This window comes from Stigmatopora argus, unplaced genomic scaffold, assembly GCF_051989625.1.
Source record: "Stigmatopora argus isolate UIUO_Sarg unplaced genomic scaffold, RoL_Sarg_1.0 HiC_scaffold_28, whole genome shotgun sequence".
Taxonomy (NCBI): Eukaryota; Metazoa; Chordata; class Actinopteri; order Syngnathiformes; family Syngnathidae; genus Stigmatopora; species Stigmatopora argus.
The window spans coordinates 43,781-60,677 of NW_027520042.1; positions in this window are offsets into that span (position 1 = coordinate 43,781).

A 16,897-nucleotide genomic window follows, 5' to 3' on the forward strand; every position below is an offset into this window, starting at 1 on the left:
CCCCTGAAAAGCACATTTTGGCCTTAAAAACTGAATATGTCCCCTGCAACCAAACGAACTGTCAGAGACACAAATCTACAATGGACATAGTGTAAAATGGTCCAATTCAAGCAAATTATTCATTTGGCATCATTCGAAGTGACAGAAATCAAGTTTTAATGAAAATTATCATACTCGGCCAAAACATGCTTTTCAGCCTCTGAAAAGCACATTTTGGCCATAAAAACTGAAAATGTCCCCGGCAACCAAACGAACTGTCGGAGACACAAATCTACAATGGACATAGTGTAAAATGGTCCAATTCAACTAAGTTATTCATTTGGCATCATTCGAAGTGATAGAAATTAAGTTTTAATGAAAATCATCATACTCGGCCAAAACATGCTTTTCAGCCCCTGAAAAGCACATTTTGGCCATAAAAACTGAATATGTCCCCTGCAACCAAACGAACTGTCAGAGACACAAATCTACAATGGACATAGTGTAAAATGGTCCAATTCAAGTAAGTTATTCATTTGGCATCATTCGAAGTGATAGAAATTAAGTTTTAATGTAAATTATCATACTCGGCCAAAACATGCTTTTCAGCCCCTGAAAAGCACATTTTGGCCTTAAAAACTGAATATGCCCCTGCAACCAAACGAACTGTCAGAGACACAAATCTACAATGGACATAGTGTAAAATGGTCCAATTCAAGCAAATTATTCATTTGGCATCATTCGAAGTGACAGAAATCAAGTTTTAATGAAAATTATCATACTCGGCCAAAACATGCTTTTCAGCCTCTGAAAAGCACATTTTGGCCATAAAAACTGAAAATGTCCCCTGCAACCAAACAAACTGTCAGAGACACAAATCTACAATGGACATAGTGTAAAATGGTCCAATTCAAGTAAGTTATTCATTTGGCATCAATCGAAGTGATAGAAATCAAGTTTTAATGAAAATTATCAAACTCGGCCAAAACATGCTTTTCAGCCCCTGAAAAGCATATTTTGGCCATAAAAACTGAATATGTCCCCTTCAACCAAACGAACTGTCAGAGACACAAATCTACAATGGACATAGTGTAAAATGGTTCAATTCAAGTAAGTTATTCATTTGGAATCATTCGAAGTGATAGAAATTAAGTTTTAATGAAAATTATCATACTCTGCCAAAACATGCTTTTCAGCCTCTGAAAAGCACATTTTGGCCATAAAAACTGAATATGTCCCCTACAACCAAACGAACTGTCAGAGACACAAATCTACAATGGACATAGTGTAAAATGGTCCAATTCAAGTAAGTTATTCATTTGGCATCATTCGAAGTGATAGAAATTAAGTTTTAATGAAAATTATCATACTCTGCCAAAACATGCTTTTCAGCCTCTGAAAAGCACATTTTGGCCATAAAAACTGAAAATGTCCCCTGCAACCAAACGAACTGTCGGAGACACAAATCTACAATGGACATAGTGTAAAATGGTCCAATTCAAGTAAGTTATTCATTTGGCATCATTCGAAGTGATAGAAATCAAGTTTTAATGAAAATTATCATACTCGGCCAAAACATGCTTTTCAGCCTCTGAAAAGCACATTTTGGCCATAAAAACTAAATATGTCCCCTGCAACCAAACGAACTGTCAGAGACACAAATCTACAATGGACATAGTGTAAAATGGTCCAATTCAAGTAAGTTATTCATTTGGCATCATTCGAAGTGATAGAAATCAAGTTTTAATGAAAATTACCATACTCGGCCAAAACATGCTTTTCAGCCTCTGAAAAGCACATTTTGGCCATAAAAACTGAAAATGTCCCCTGCAACCAAACGAACTGTCGGAGACACAAATCTACAATGGACATAGTGTAAAATGGTCCAATTCAAGTAAGTTATTCATTTGGCATCAATCGAAGTGATAGAAATCAAGTTTTAATGAAAATTATCAAACTCGGCCAAAACATGCTTTTCAGCACCTGAAAAGCACATTTTGGCCATAAAAACTGAATATGTCTCCTGCAACCAAACGAACTGTCAGAGACACAAATCTACAATGGACATAGTGTAAAATGGTCCAATTCAAGAAAGTTATTCATTTGGCATCATTCGAAGTGATAGAAATCAAGTTTTAATGAAAATTATCATACTCGGCCAAAACATGCTTTTCAGCCCCTGAAAAGCACATTTTGGCCATAAAAACTGAATATGTCCCCTGCAACCAAACGAACTGTCAGAGACACAAATCTACAATGGACATAGTGTAAAATGGTCCAATTCAAGTAAGTTATTCATTTGGCATCATTCGAATGGATAGAAATCAAGTTTTAATGAAAATTATCATACTCGGCCAAAACATGCTTTTCAGCCCCTGAAAAGCACATTTTGGCCATAAAAACTGAATATGTCCCCTGCAACCAAACGAACTGTCAGAGACACAAATCTACAATGGACATAGTGTAAAATGGTCCAATTCAAGTAAGTTATTCATTTGGCATCATTCGAAGTGATAGAAATCAAGTTTTAATGAAAATTACCATACTCGGCCAAAACATGCTTTTCAGCCTCTGAAAAGCACATTTTGGCCATAAAAACTGAAAATCTCCCCTGCAACCAAACGAACTGTCGGAGACACAAATCTACAATGGACATAGTGTAAAATGGTCCAATTCAAGTAAGTTATTCATTTGGCATCAATCGAAGTGATAGAAATCAAGTTTTAATGAAAATTATCAAACTCGGCCAAAACATGCTTTGCAGCCCCTGAAAAGCACATTTTGGCCATAAAAACTGAATATGTCCCCTGCAACCAAACGAACTGTCAGAGACACAAATCTACATTGGACATAGTGTAAAATGGTCCAATTCAAGTAAGTTATTCATTTGGCATCATTCGAAGTGATAGAAATTAAGTTTTAATGTAAATTATCATACTCGGCCAAAACATGCTTTTCAGCCCCTGAAAAGCACATTTTGGCCTTAAAAACTGAATATGTCCCCTGCAACCAAACGAACTGTCAGAGACACAAATCTACAATGGACATAGTGTAAAATGGTCCAATTCAAGCAAATTATTCATTTGGCATCATTCGAAGTGACAGAAATCAAGTTTTAATGAAAATTATCATACTCGGCCAAAACATGCTTTTCAGCCTCTGAAAAGCACATTTTGGCCATAAAAACTGAAAATGTCCCCTGCAACCAAACGAACTGTCGGAGACACGAATCTACAATGGACATAGTGTAAAATGGTCCAATTCAAGTAAGTTATTCATTTGGCATCAATCGAAGTGATAGAAATCAAGTTTTAATGAAAATTATCAAACTCGGCCAAAACATGCTTTTCAGCCCCTGAAAAGCACATTTTGGCCATAAAAACTGAATATGTCCCCTGCAACCAAACGAACTGTCAGAGACACAAATCTACAATGGACATAGTGTAAAATGGTCCAATTCAAGTAAGTTATTCATTTGGCATCATTCGAAGTGATAGAAATCAAGTTTTAATGAAAATTACCATACTCGGCCAAAACATGCTTTTCAGCCTCTGAAAAGCACATTTTGGCCATAAAAACTGAAAATCTCCCCTGCAACCAAACGAACTGTCGGAGACACAAATCTACAATCGACATAGTGTAAAATGGTCCAATTCAAGTAAGTTATTCATTTGGCATCAATCGAAGTGATAGAAATCAAGTTTTAATGAAAATTATCAAACTCGGCCAAAACATGCTTTGCAGCCCCTGAAAAGCACATTTTGGCCATAAAAACTGAATATGTCCCCTGCAACCAAACGAACTGTCAGAGACACAAATCTACATTGGACATAGTGTAAAATGGTCCAATTCAAGTAAGTTATTCATTTGGCATCATTCGAAGTGATAGAAATTAAGTTTTAATGTAAATTATCATACTCGGCCAAAACATGCTTTTCAGCCCCTGAAAAGCACATTTTGGCCTTAAAAACTGAATATGTCCCCTGCAACCAAACGAACTGTCAGAGACACAAATCTACAATGGACATAGTGTAAAATGGTCCAATTCAAGCAAATTATTCATTTGGCATCATTCGAAGTGACAGAAATCAAGTTTTAATGAAAATTATCATACTCGGCCAAAACATGCTTTTCAGCCTCTGAAAAGCACATTTTGGCCATAAAAACTGAAAATGTCCCCTGCAACCAAACGAACTGTCGGAGACACGAATCTACAATGGACATAGTGTAAAATGGTCCAATTCAAGTAAGTTATTCATTTGGCATCAATCGAAGTGATAGAAATCAAGTTTTAATGAAAATTATCAAACTCGGCCAAAACATGCTTTTCAGCCCCTGAAAAGCACATTTTGGCCATAAAAACTGAATATGTCCCCTGCAACCAAACGAACTGTCAGAGACACAAATCTACAATGGACATAGTGTAAAATGGTCCAATTCAAGTAAGTTATTCATTTGGCATCATTCGAAGTGATAGAAATTAAGTTTTAATGAAAATTATCATACTCTGCCAAAACATGCTTTTCAGCCTCTGAAAAGCACATTTTGGCCATAAAAACTGAAAATGTCCGCTGCAACCAAACGAACTGTCGGAGACACAAATCTACAATGGACATAGTGTAAAATGGTCCAATTCAAGTAAGTTATTCATTTGGCATCATTCGAAGTGATAGAAATTAAGTTTTAATGAAAATCATCATACTCGGCCAAAACATGCTTTTCAGCCCCTGAAAAGCACATTTTGGCCAAAAAAACTGAAAATGTCCCCTGCAACCTAACGAACTGTCGGAGACACAAATCTACAATTGACATAGTGTAAAATGGTCCAATTCAAGTAAGTTATTCATTTGGCATCATTCGAAGTGATAGAAATCAAGTTTTAATGAAAATTATCATATTCTGCCAAAACGTGCTTTTCAGCCACTGAAATGCACATTTTGGCCATAAAAACTGAATATGTCCCCTGCAACCAAATGAACTGTCAGAGACACAAATCTACAATGGACATAGTGTAAAATGGTCCAATTCAAGTAAGTTATTCATTTGGCATCATTCGAATGGATAGAAATCAAGTTTTAATGAAAATTATCATACTCGGCCAAAACATGCTTTTCAGCCCCTGAAAAGCACATTTTGGCCATAAAAACTGAATATGTCCCCTGCAACCAAATGAACTGTCAGAGACACAAATCTACAATGGACATAGTGTAAAATGGTCCAATTCAAGTAAGTTATTCATTTGGCATCATTCGAATGGATAGAAATCAAGTTTTAATGAAAATTATCATACTCGGCCAAAACATGCTTTTCAGCCCCTGAAAAGCACATTTTGGCCATAAAAACTGAATATGTCCCCTGCAACCAAATGAACTGTCAGAGACACAAATCTACAATGGACATAGTGTAAAATGGTCCAATTCAAGTAAGTTATTCATTTGGCATCAATCGAAGTGATAGAAATCAAGTTTTAATGAAAATTATCAACTCGGCCAAAACATGCTTTTCAGCCACTGAAAAGCACATTTTGGCCATAAAAACTGAATATGTCCCCTGCAACCAAATGAACTGTCAGAGACACAAATCTACAATGGACATAGTGTAAAATGGTCCAATTCAAGTAAGTTATTCATTTGGCATCATTCGAAGTGATAGAAATCAAGTTTTAATGAAAATTATCATATTCTGCCAAAACGTGCTTTTCAGCCACTGAAATGCACATTTTGGCCATAAAAACTGAATATGTCCCCTGCAACCAAATGAACTGTCAGAGACACAAATCTACAATGGACATAGTGTAAAATGGTCCAATTCAAGTAAGTTATTCATTTGGCATCATTCGAATGGATAGAAATCAAGTTTTAATGAAAATTATCATACTCGGCCAAAACATGCTTTTCAGCCCCTGAAAAGCACATTTTGGCCATAAAAACTGAATATGTCCCCTGCAACCAAACGAACTGTCAGAGACACAAATCTACAATGGACATAGTGTAAAATGGTCAAATTCAAGTAAGTTATTCATTTGGCATCATTCGAAGTGATAGAAATTAAGTTTTAATGAAAATTATCATACTCTGCCAAAACATGCTTTTCAGCCTCTGAAAAGCACATTTTGGCCATAAAAACTGAAAATGTCCCCTGCAACCAAACGAACTGTCGGAGACACAAATCTACAATGGACATAGTGTAAAATGGTCCAATTCAAGTAAGTTATTCATTTGGCATCATTCGAAGTGATAGAAATCAAGTTTTAATGAAAATTACCATACTCGGCCAAAACATGCTTTTCAGCCTCTGAAAAGCACATTTTGGCCATAAAAACTGAAAATGTCCCCTGCAACCAAACGAACTGTCGGAGACACAAATCTACAATGGACATAGTGTAAAATGGTCCAATTCAAGTAAGTTATTCATTTGGCATCATTCGAAGTGATAGAAATCAAGTTTTAATGAAAATTATCATACTCGGCCAAAACATGCTTTTCAGCCTCTGAAAAGCACATTTTGGCCATAAAAACTGAATATGTCCCCTGCAACCAAACGAACTGTCAGAGACACAAATCTACAATGGACATAGTGTAAAATGGTCCAATTCAAGTAAGTTATTCATTTGGCATCATTCGAAGTGATAGAAATCAAGTTTTAATGAAAATTACCATACTCGGCCAAAACATGCTTTTCAGCCTCTGAAAAGCACATTTTGGCCATAAAAACTGAAAATGTCCCCTGCAACCAAACGAACTGTCGACACAAATCTACAATGGACATAGTGTAAAATGGTCCAATTCAAGTAAGTTATTCATTTGGCATCATTCGAAGTGATAGAAATTAAGTTTTAATGTAAATTATCATACTCGGCCAAAACATGCTTTTCAGCCTCTGAAAAGCACATTTTGGCCATAAAAACTGAAAATGTCCCCTGCAACCAAACGAACTGTCGGAGACACAAATCTACAATGGACATAGTGTAAAATGTTCCAATTCAAGTAAGTTATTCATTTCGCATCATTCGAAGTGATAGAAATTAAGTTTTAATGAAAATTATCATACTCGGCCAAAACATGCTTTTCAGCCTCTGAAAAGCACATTTTGGCCATAAAAACTGAAAATGTCCCCTGCAACCAAACGAACTGTCGGAGACACAAATCTACAATGGACATAGTGTAAAATGGTCCAATTCAAGTAAGTTATTCATTTGGCATCATTCGAAGTGATAGAAATCAAGTTTTAATGAAAATTATCATACTCGGCCAAAACATGCTTTTCAGCCCCTGAAAAGCACATTTTGTCCATAAAAACTGAATATGTCCCCTGCAACCAAACGAACTGTCAGAGACACAAATCTACAATGGACATAGTGTAAAATGGTCCAATTCAAGTAAGTTATTCATTTGGCATCATTCGAAGTGATAGAAATTAAGTTTTAATGAAAATTATCATACTCGGCCAAAACATGCTTTTCAGCCTCTGAAAAGCACATTTTGGCCATAAAAACTGAAAATGTCCCCTGCAACCAAACGAACTGTCGGAGACACAAATCTACAATGGACATAGTGTAAAATGGTCCAATTCAAGTAAGTTATTCATTTGGCATCATTCGAAGTGATAGAAATCAAGTTTTAATGAAAATTATCAAACTCGGCCAAAACATGCTTTTCAGCCCCTTAAAAGCACATTTTGGCCATAAAAACTGAATATGTCCCCTGCAACCAAACGAACTGTCAGAGACACAAATCTACAATGGACATAGTGTAAAATGGTTCAATTCAAGTAAGTTATTCATTTGGAATCATTCGAAGTGATAGAAATTAAGTTTTAATGAAAATCATCATATGCTTTTCAGCCCCTGAAAAGCACATTTTGGCCATAAAAACTGAAAATGTCCCCTGCAACCTAACGAACTGTCGGAGACACAAATCTACAATTGACATAGTGTAAAATGGTCCAATTCAAGTAAGTTATTCATTTGGCATCATTCGAAGTGATAGAAATCAAGTTTTAATGAAAATTATCATACTCGGCCAAAACATGCTTTTCAGCCCCTGAAAAGCACATTTTGGCCATAAAAACTGAATATGTCCCCTGCAACCAAACAAACTGTCAGAGACACAAATCTACAATGGACATAGTGTAAAATGGTCCAATTCAAGTAAGTTATTCATTTGGCATCATTCGAATGGATAGAAATCAAGTTTTAATGAAAATTATCATATTCTGCCAAAACGTGCTTTTCAGCCACTGAAAAGCACATTTTGGCCATAAAAACTGAATATGTCCCCTGCAACCAAATGAACTGTCAGAGACACAAATCTACAATGGACATAGTGTAAAATGGTCCAATTCAAGTAAGTTATTCATTTGGCATCATTCGAATGGATAGAAATCAAGTTTTAATGAAAATTATCATACTCGGCCAAAACATGCTTTTCAGCCCCTGAAAAGCACATTTTGGCCATAAAAACTGAATATGTCCCCTGCAACCAAATGAACTGTCAGAGACACAAATCTACAATGGACATAGTGTAAAATGGTCCAATTCAAGTAAGTTATTCATTTGGCATCATTCGAAGTGATAGAAATCAAGTTTTAATGAAAATTATCATACTCGGCCAAAACATGCTTTTCAGCCCCTGAAAAGCACATTTTGGCCATAAAAACTGAATATGTCCCCTGCAACCAAACGAACTGTCAGAGACACAAATCTACAATGGACATAGTGTAAAATGGTCCAATTCAAGTAAGTTATTCATTTGGCATCATTCGAATGGATAGAAATCAAGTTTTAATGAAAATTATCATATTCTGCCAAAACGTGCTTTTCAGCCACTGAAATGCACATTTTGGCCATAAAAACTGAATATGTCCCCTGCAACCAAATGAACTGTCAGAGACACAAATCTACAATGGACATAGTGTAAAATGGTCCAATTCAAGTAAGTTATTCATTTGGCATCATTCGAATGGATAGAAATCAAGTTTTAATGAAAATTATCATACTCGGCCAAAACATGCTTTTCAGCCCCTGAAAAGCACATTTTGGCCATAAAAACTGAATATGTCCCCTCCAACCAAACGAACTGTCAGAGACACAAATCTACAATGGACATAGTGTAAAATGGTCAAATTCAAGTAAGTTATTCATTTGGCATCATTAGAAGTGATAGAAATTAAGTTTTAATGAAAATTATCATACTCTGCCAAAACATGCTTTTCAGCCTCTGAAAAGCACATTTTGGCCATAAAAACTGAAAATGTCCCCTGCAACCAAACGAACTGTCGGAGACACAAATCTACAATGGACATAGTGTAAAATGGTCCAATTCAAGTAAGTTATTCATTTGGCATCATTCGAATGGATAGAAATCAAGTTTTAATGAAAATTATCATACTCGGCCAAAACATGCTTTTCAGCCCCTGAAAAGCACATTTTGGCCATAAAAACTGAATATGTCCCCTGCAACCAAATGAACTGTCAGAGACACAAATCTACAATGGACATAGTGTAAAATGGTCCAATTCAAGTAAGTTATTCATTTGGCATCATTCGAATGGATAGAAATCAAGTTTTAATGAAAATTATCATACTCGGCCAAAACATGCTTTTCAGCCCCTGAAAAGCACATTTTGGCCATAAAAACTGAATATGTCCCCTGCAACCAAATGAACTGTCAGAGACACAAATCTACAATGGACATAGTGTAAAATGGTCCAATTCAAGTAAGTTATTCATTTGGCATCAATCGAAGTGATAGAAATCAAGTTTTAATGAAAATTATCAACTCGGCCAAAACATGCTTTTCAGCCACTGAAAAGCACATTTTGGCCATAAAAACTGAATATGTCCCCTGCAACCAAATGAACTGTCAGAGACACAAATCTACAATGGACATAGTGTAAAATGGTCCAATTCAAGTAAGTTATTCATTTGGCATCATTCGAAGTGATAGAAATCAAGTTTTAATGAAAATTATCATATTCTGCCAAAACGTGCTTTTCAGCCACTGAAATGCACATTTTGGCCATAAAAACTGAATATGTCCCCTGCAACCAAATGAACTGTCAGAGACACAAATCTACAATGGACATAGTGTAAAATGGTCCAATTCAAGTAAGTTATTCATTTGGCATCATTCGAATGGATAGAAATCAAGTTTTAATGAAAATTATCATACTCGGCCAAAACATGCTTTTCAGCCCCTGAAAAGCACATTTTGGCCATAAAAACTGAATATGTCCCCTGCAACCAAACGAACTGTCAGAGACACAAATCTACAATGGACATAGTGTAAAATGGTCAAATTCAAGTAAGTTATTCATTTGGCATCATTCGAAGTGATAGAAATTAAGTTTTAATGAAAATTATCATACTCTGCCAAAACATGCTTTTCAGCCTCTGAAAAGCACATTTTGGCCATAAAAACTGAAAATGTCCCCTGCAACCAAACGAACTGTCGGAGACACAAATCTACAATGGACATAGTGTAAAATGGTCCAATTCAAGTAAGTTATTCATTTGGCATCATTCGAAGTGATAGAAATCAAGTTTTAATGAAAATTACCATACTCGGCCAAAACATGCTTTTCAGCCTCTGAAAAGCACATTTTAGCCATAAAAACTGAAAATGTCCCCTGCAACCAAACGAACTGTCGGAGACACAAATCTACAATGGACATAGTGTAAAATGGTCCAATTCAAGTAAGTTATTCATTTCGCATCATTCGAAGTGATAGAAATTAAGTTTTAATGAAAATTATCATACTCGGCCAAAACATGCTTTTCAGCCTCTGAAAAGCACATTTTGGCCATAAAAACTGAAAATGTCCCCTGCAACCAAACGAACTGTCGGAGACACAAATCTACAATGGACATAGTGTAAAATGGTCCAATTCAAGTAAGTTATTCATTTGGCATCATTCGAAGTGATAGAAATCAAGTTTTAATGAAAATTATCATACTCGGCCAAAACATGCTTTTCAGCCTCTGAAAAGCACATTTTGGCCATAAAAATTGAATATGTCCCCTGCAACCAAACGAACTGTCAGAGACACAAATCTACAATGGACATAGTGTAAAATGGTCCAATTCAAGTAAGTTATTCATTTGGCATCATTCGAAGTGATAGAAATCAAGTTTTAATGAAAATTACCATACTCGGCCAAAACATGCTTTTCAGCCTCTGAAAAGCACATTTTGGCCATAAAAACTGAAAATGTCCCCTGCAACCAAACGAACTGTCGACACAAATCTACAATGGACATAGTGTAAAATGGTCCAATTCAAGTAAGTTATTCATTTGGCATCATTCGAAGTGATAGAAATTAAGTTTTAATGTAAATTATCATACTCGGCCAAAACATGCTTTTCAGCCTCTGAAAAGCACATTTTGGCCATAAAAACTGAAAATGTCCCCTGCAACCAAACGAACTGTCGGAGACACAAATCTACAATGGACATAGTGTAAAATGTTCCAATTCAAGTAAGTTATTCATTTGGCATCATTCGAAGTTATAGAAATTAAGTTTTAATGAAAATTATCATACTCGGCCAAAACATGCTTTTCAGCCTCTGAAAAGCACATTTTGGCCATAAAAACTGAAAATGTCCCCTGCAACCAAACGAACTGTCGGAGACACAAATCTACAATGGACATAGTGTAAAATGGTCCAATTCAAGTAAGTTATTCATTTGGCATCATTCGAAGTGATAGAAATCAAGTTTTAATGAAAATTATCAAACTCGGCCAAAACATGCTTTTCAGCCCCTTAAAAGCACATTTTGGCCATAAAAACTGAATATGTCCCCTGCAACCAAACGAACTGTCAGAGACACAAATCTACAATGGACATAGTGTAAAATGGTTCAATTCAAGTAAGTTATTCATTTGGAATCATTCGAAGTGATAGAAATTAAGTTTTAATGAAAATCATCATACTCGGCCAAAACATGCTTTTCAGCCCCTGAAAAGCACATTTTGGCCATAAAAACTGAAAATGTCCCCTGCAACCTAACGAACTGTCGGAGACACAAATCTACAATTGACATAGTGTAAAATGGTCCAATTCAAGTAAGTTATTCATTTGGCATCATTCGAAGTGATAGAAATCAAGTTTTAATGAAAATTATCATACTCGGCCAAAACATGCTTTTCAGCCCCTGAAAAGCACATTTTGGCCATAAAAACTGAATATGTCCCCTGCAACCAAACAAACTGTCAGAGACACAAATCTACAATGGACATAGTGTAAAATGGTCCAATTCAAGTAAGTTATTCATTTGGCATCATTCGAATGGATAGAAATCAAGTTTTAATGAAAATTATCATATTCTGCCAAAAGGTGCTTTTCAGCCACTGAAAAGCACATTTTGGCCATAAAAACTGAATATGTCCCCTGCAACCAAATGAACTGTCAGAGACACAAATCTACAATGGACATAGTGTAAAATGGTCCAATTCAAGTAAGTTATTCATTTGGCATCATTCGAATGGATAGAAATCAAGTTTTAATGAAAATTATCATACTCGGCCAAAACATGCTTTTCAGCCCCTGAAAAGCACATTTTGGCCATAAAAACTGAATATGTCCCCTGCAACCAAATGAACTGTCAGAGACACAAATCTACAATGGACATAGTGTAAAATGGTCCAATTCAAGTAAGTTATTCATTTGGCATCATTCGAAGTGATAGAAATCAAGTTTTAATGAAAATTATCATACTCGGCCAAAACATGCTTTTCAGCCCCTGAAAAGCACATTTTGGCCATAAAAACTGAATATGTCCCCTGCAACCAAACGAACTGTCAGAGACACAAATCTACAATGGACATAGTGTAAAATGGTCCAATTCAAGTAAGATATTCATTTGGCATCATTCGAATGGATAGAAATCAAGTTTTAATGAAAATTATCATATTCTGCCAAAACGTGCTTTTCAGCCACTGAAATGCACATTTTGGCCATAAAAACTGAATATGTCCCCTGCAACCAAATGAACTGTCAGAGACACAAATCTACAATGGACATAGTGTAAAATGGTCCAATTCAAGTAAGTTATTCATTTGGCATCATTCGAATGGATAGAAATCAAGTTTTAATGAAAATTATCATACTCGGCCAAAACATGCTTTTCAGCCCCTGAAAAGCACATTTTGGCCATAAAAACTGAATATGTCCCCTCCAACCAAACGAACTGTCAGAGACACAAATCTACAATGGACATAGTGTAAAATGGTCAAATTCAAGTAAGTTATTCATTTGGCATCATTAGAAGTGATAGAAATTAAGTTTTAATGAAAATTATCATACTCTGCCAAAACATGCTTTTCAGCCTCTGAAAAGCACATTTTGGCCATAAAAACTGAAAATGTCCCCTGCAACCAAACGAACTGTCGGAGACACAAATCTACAATGGACATAGTGTAAAATGGTCCAATTCAAGTAAGTTATTCATTTGGCATCATTCGAATGGATAGAAATCAAGTTTTAATGAAAATTATCATACTCGGCCAAAACATGCTTTTCAGCCCCTGAAAAGCACATTTTGGCCATAAAAACTGAATATGTCCCCTGCAACCAAATGAACTGTCAGAGACACAAATCTACAATGGACATAGTGTAAAATGGTCCAATTCAAGTAAGTTATTCATTTGGCATCATTCGAATGGATAGAAATCAAGTTTTAATGAAAATTATCATACTCGGCCAAAACATGCTTTTCAGCCCCTGAAAAGCACATTTTGGCCATAAAAACTGAATATGTCCCCTGCAACCAAATGAACTGTCAGAGACACAAATCTACAATGGACATAGTGTAAAATGGTCCAATTCAAGTAAGTTATTCATTTGGCATCATTCGAATGGATAGAAATCAAGTTTTAATGAAAATTATCATACTCGGCCAAAACATGCTTTTCAGCCCCGGAAAAGCACATTTTGGCCATAAAAACTGAATATGTCCCCTGCAACCAAACGAACTGTCAGAGACACAAATCTACAATGGACATAGTGTAAAATGGTCAAATTCAAGTAAGTTATTCATTTGGCATCATTCGAAGTGATAGAAATTAAGTTTTAATGAAAATTATCATACTCTGCCAAAACATGCTTTTCAGCCTCTGAAAAGCACATTTTGGCCATAAAAACTGAAAATGTCCCCTGCAACCAAACGAACTGTCGGAGACACAAATCTACAATGGACATAGTGTAAAATGGTCCAATTCAAGTAAGTTATTCATTTGGCATCATTCGAAGTGATAGAAATCAAGTTTTAATGAAAATTACCATACTCGGCCAAAACATGCTTTTCAGCCTCTGAAAAGCACATTTTAGCCATAAAAACTGAAAATGTCCCCTGCAACCAAACGAACTGTCGGAGACACAAATCTACAATGGACATAGTGTAAAATGGTCCAATTCAAGTAAGTTATTCATTTCGCATCATTCGAAGTGATAGAAATTAAGTTTTAATGAAAATTATCATACTCGGCCAAAACATGCTTTTCAGCCTCTGAAAAGCACATTTTGGCCATAAAAACTGAAAATGTCCCCTGCAACCAAACGAACTGTCGGAGACACAAATCTACAATGGACATAGTGTAAAATGGTCCAATTCAAGTAAGTTATTCATTTGGCATCATTCGAAGTGATAGAAATCAAGTTTTAATGAAAATTATCATACTCGGCCAAAACATGCTTTTCAGCCTCTGAAAAGCACATTTTGGCCATAAAAACTGAATATGTCCCCTGCAACCAAACGAACTGTCAGAGACACAAATCTACAATGGACATAGTGTAAAATGGTCCAATTCAAGTAAGTTATTCATTTGGCATCATTCGAAGTGATAGAAATCAAGTTTTAATGAAAATTACCATACTCGGCCAAAACATGCTTTTCAGCCTCTGAAAAGCACATTTTGGCCATAAAAACTGAAAATGTCCCCTGCAATCAAACGAACTGTCGACACAAATCTACAATGGACATAGTGTAAAATGGTCCAATTCAAGTAAGTTATTCATTTGGCATCATTCGAAGTGATAGAAATCAAGTTTTAATGAAAATTATCATACTCGGCCAAAACATGCTTTTCAGCCCCTGAAAAGCACATTTTGTCCATAAAAACTGAATATGTCCCCTGCAACCAAACGAACTGTCAGAGACACAAATCTACAATGGACATAGTGTAAAATGGTCCAATTCAAGTAAGTTATTCATTTGGCATCATTCGAAGTGATAGAAATTAAGTTTTAATGAAAATTATCATACTCGGCCAAAACATGCTTTTCAGCCTCTGAAAAGCACATTTTGGCCATAAAAACTGAATATGTCCCCTGCAACCAAACGAACTGTCAGAGACACAAATCTACAATGGACATAGTGTAAAATGGTTCAATTCAAGTAAGTTATTCATTTGGAATCATTCGAAGTGATAGAAATTAAGTTTTAATGAAAATCATCATACTCGGCCAAAACATGCTTTTCAGCCCCTGAAAAGCACATTTTGGCCATAAAAACTGAAAATGTCCCCTGCAACCTAACGAACTGTCGGAGACACAAATCTACAATTGACATAGTGTAAAATGGTCCAATTCAAGTAAGTTATTCATTTGGCATCATTCGAAGTGATAGAAATCAAGTTTTAATGAAAATTATCATACTCGGCCAAAACATGCTTTTCAGCCCCTGAAAAGCACATTTTGGCCATAAAAACTGAATATGTCCCCTGCAACCAAACAAACTGTCAGAGACACAAATCTACAATGGACATAGTGTAAAATGGTCCAATTCAAGTAAGTTATTCATTTGGCATCATTCGAATGGATAGAAATCAAGTTTTAATGAAAATTATCATATTCTGCCAAAACGTGCTTTTCAGCCACTGAAAAGCACATTTTGGCCATAAAAACTGAATATGTCCCCTGCAACCAAATGAACTGTCAGAGACACAAATCTACAATGGACATAGTGTAAAATGGTCCAATTCAAGTAAGTTATTCATTTGGCATCATTCGAATGGATAGAAATCAAGTTTTAATGAAAATTATCATACTCGGCCAAAACATGCTTTTCAGCCCCTGAAAAGCACATTTTGGCCATAAAAACTGAATATGTCCCCTGCAACCAAATGAACTGTCAGAGACACAAATCTACAATGGACATAGTGTAAAATGGTCCAATTCAAGTAAGTTATTCATTTGGCATCATTCGAATGGATAGAAATCAAGTTTTAATGAAAATTATCATACTCGGCCAAAACATGCTTTTCAGCCCCGGAAAAGCACATTTTGGCCATAAAAACTGAATATGTCCCCTGCAACCAAACGAACTGTCAGAGACACAAATCTACAATGGACATAGTGTAAAATGGTCAAATTCAAGTAAGTTATTCATTTGGCATCATTCGAAGTGATAGAAATTAAGTTTTAATGAAAATTATCATACTCTGCCAAAACATGCTTTTCAGCCTCTGAAAAGCACATTTTGGCCATAAAAACTGAAAATGTCCCCTGCAACCAAACGAACTGTCGGAGACACAAATCTACAATGGACATAGTGTAAAATGGTCCAATTCAAGTAAGTTATTCATTTGGCATCATTCGAAGTGATAGAAATCAAGTTTTAATGAAAATTACCATACTCGGCCAAAACATGCTTTTCAGCCTCTGAAAAGCACATTTTAGCCATAAAAACTGAAAATGTCCCCTGCAACCAAACGAACTGTCGGAGACACAAATCTACAATGGACATAGTGTAAAATGGTCCAATTCAAGTAAGTTATTCATTTCGCATCATTCGAAGTGATAGAAATTAAGTTTTAATGAAAATTATCATACTCGGCCAAAACATGCTTTTCAGCCTCTGAAAAGCACATTTTGGCCATAAAAACTGAAAATGTCCCCTGCAACCAAACGAACTGTCGGA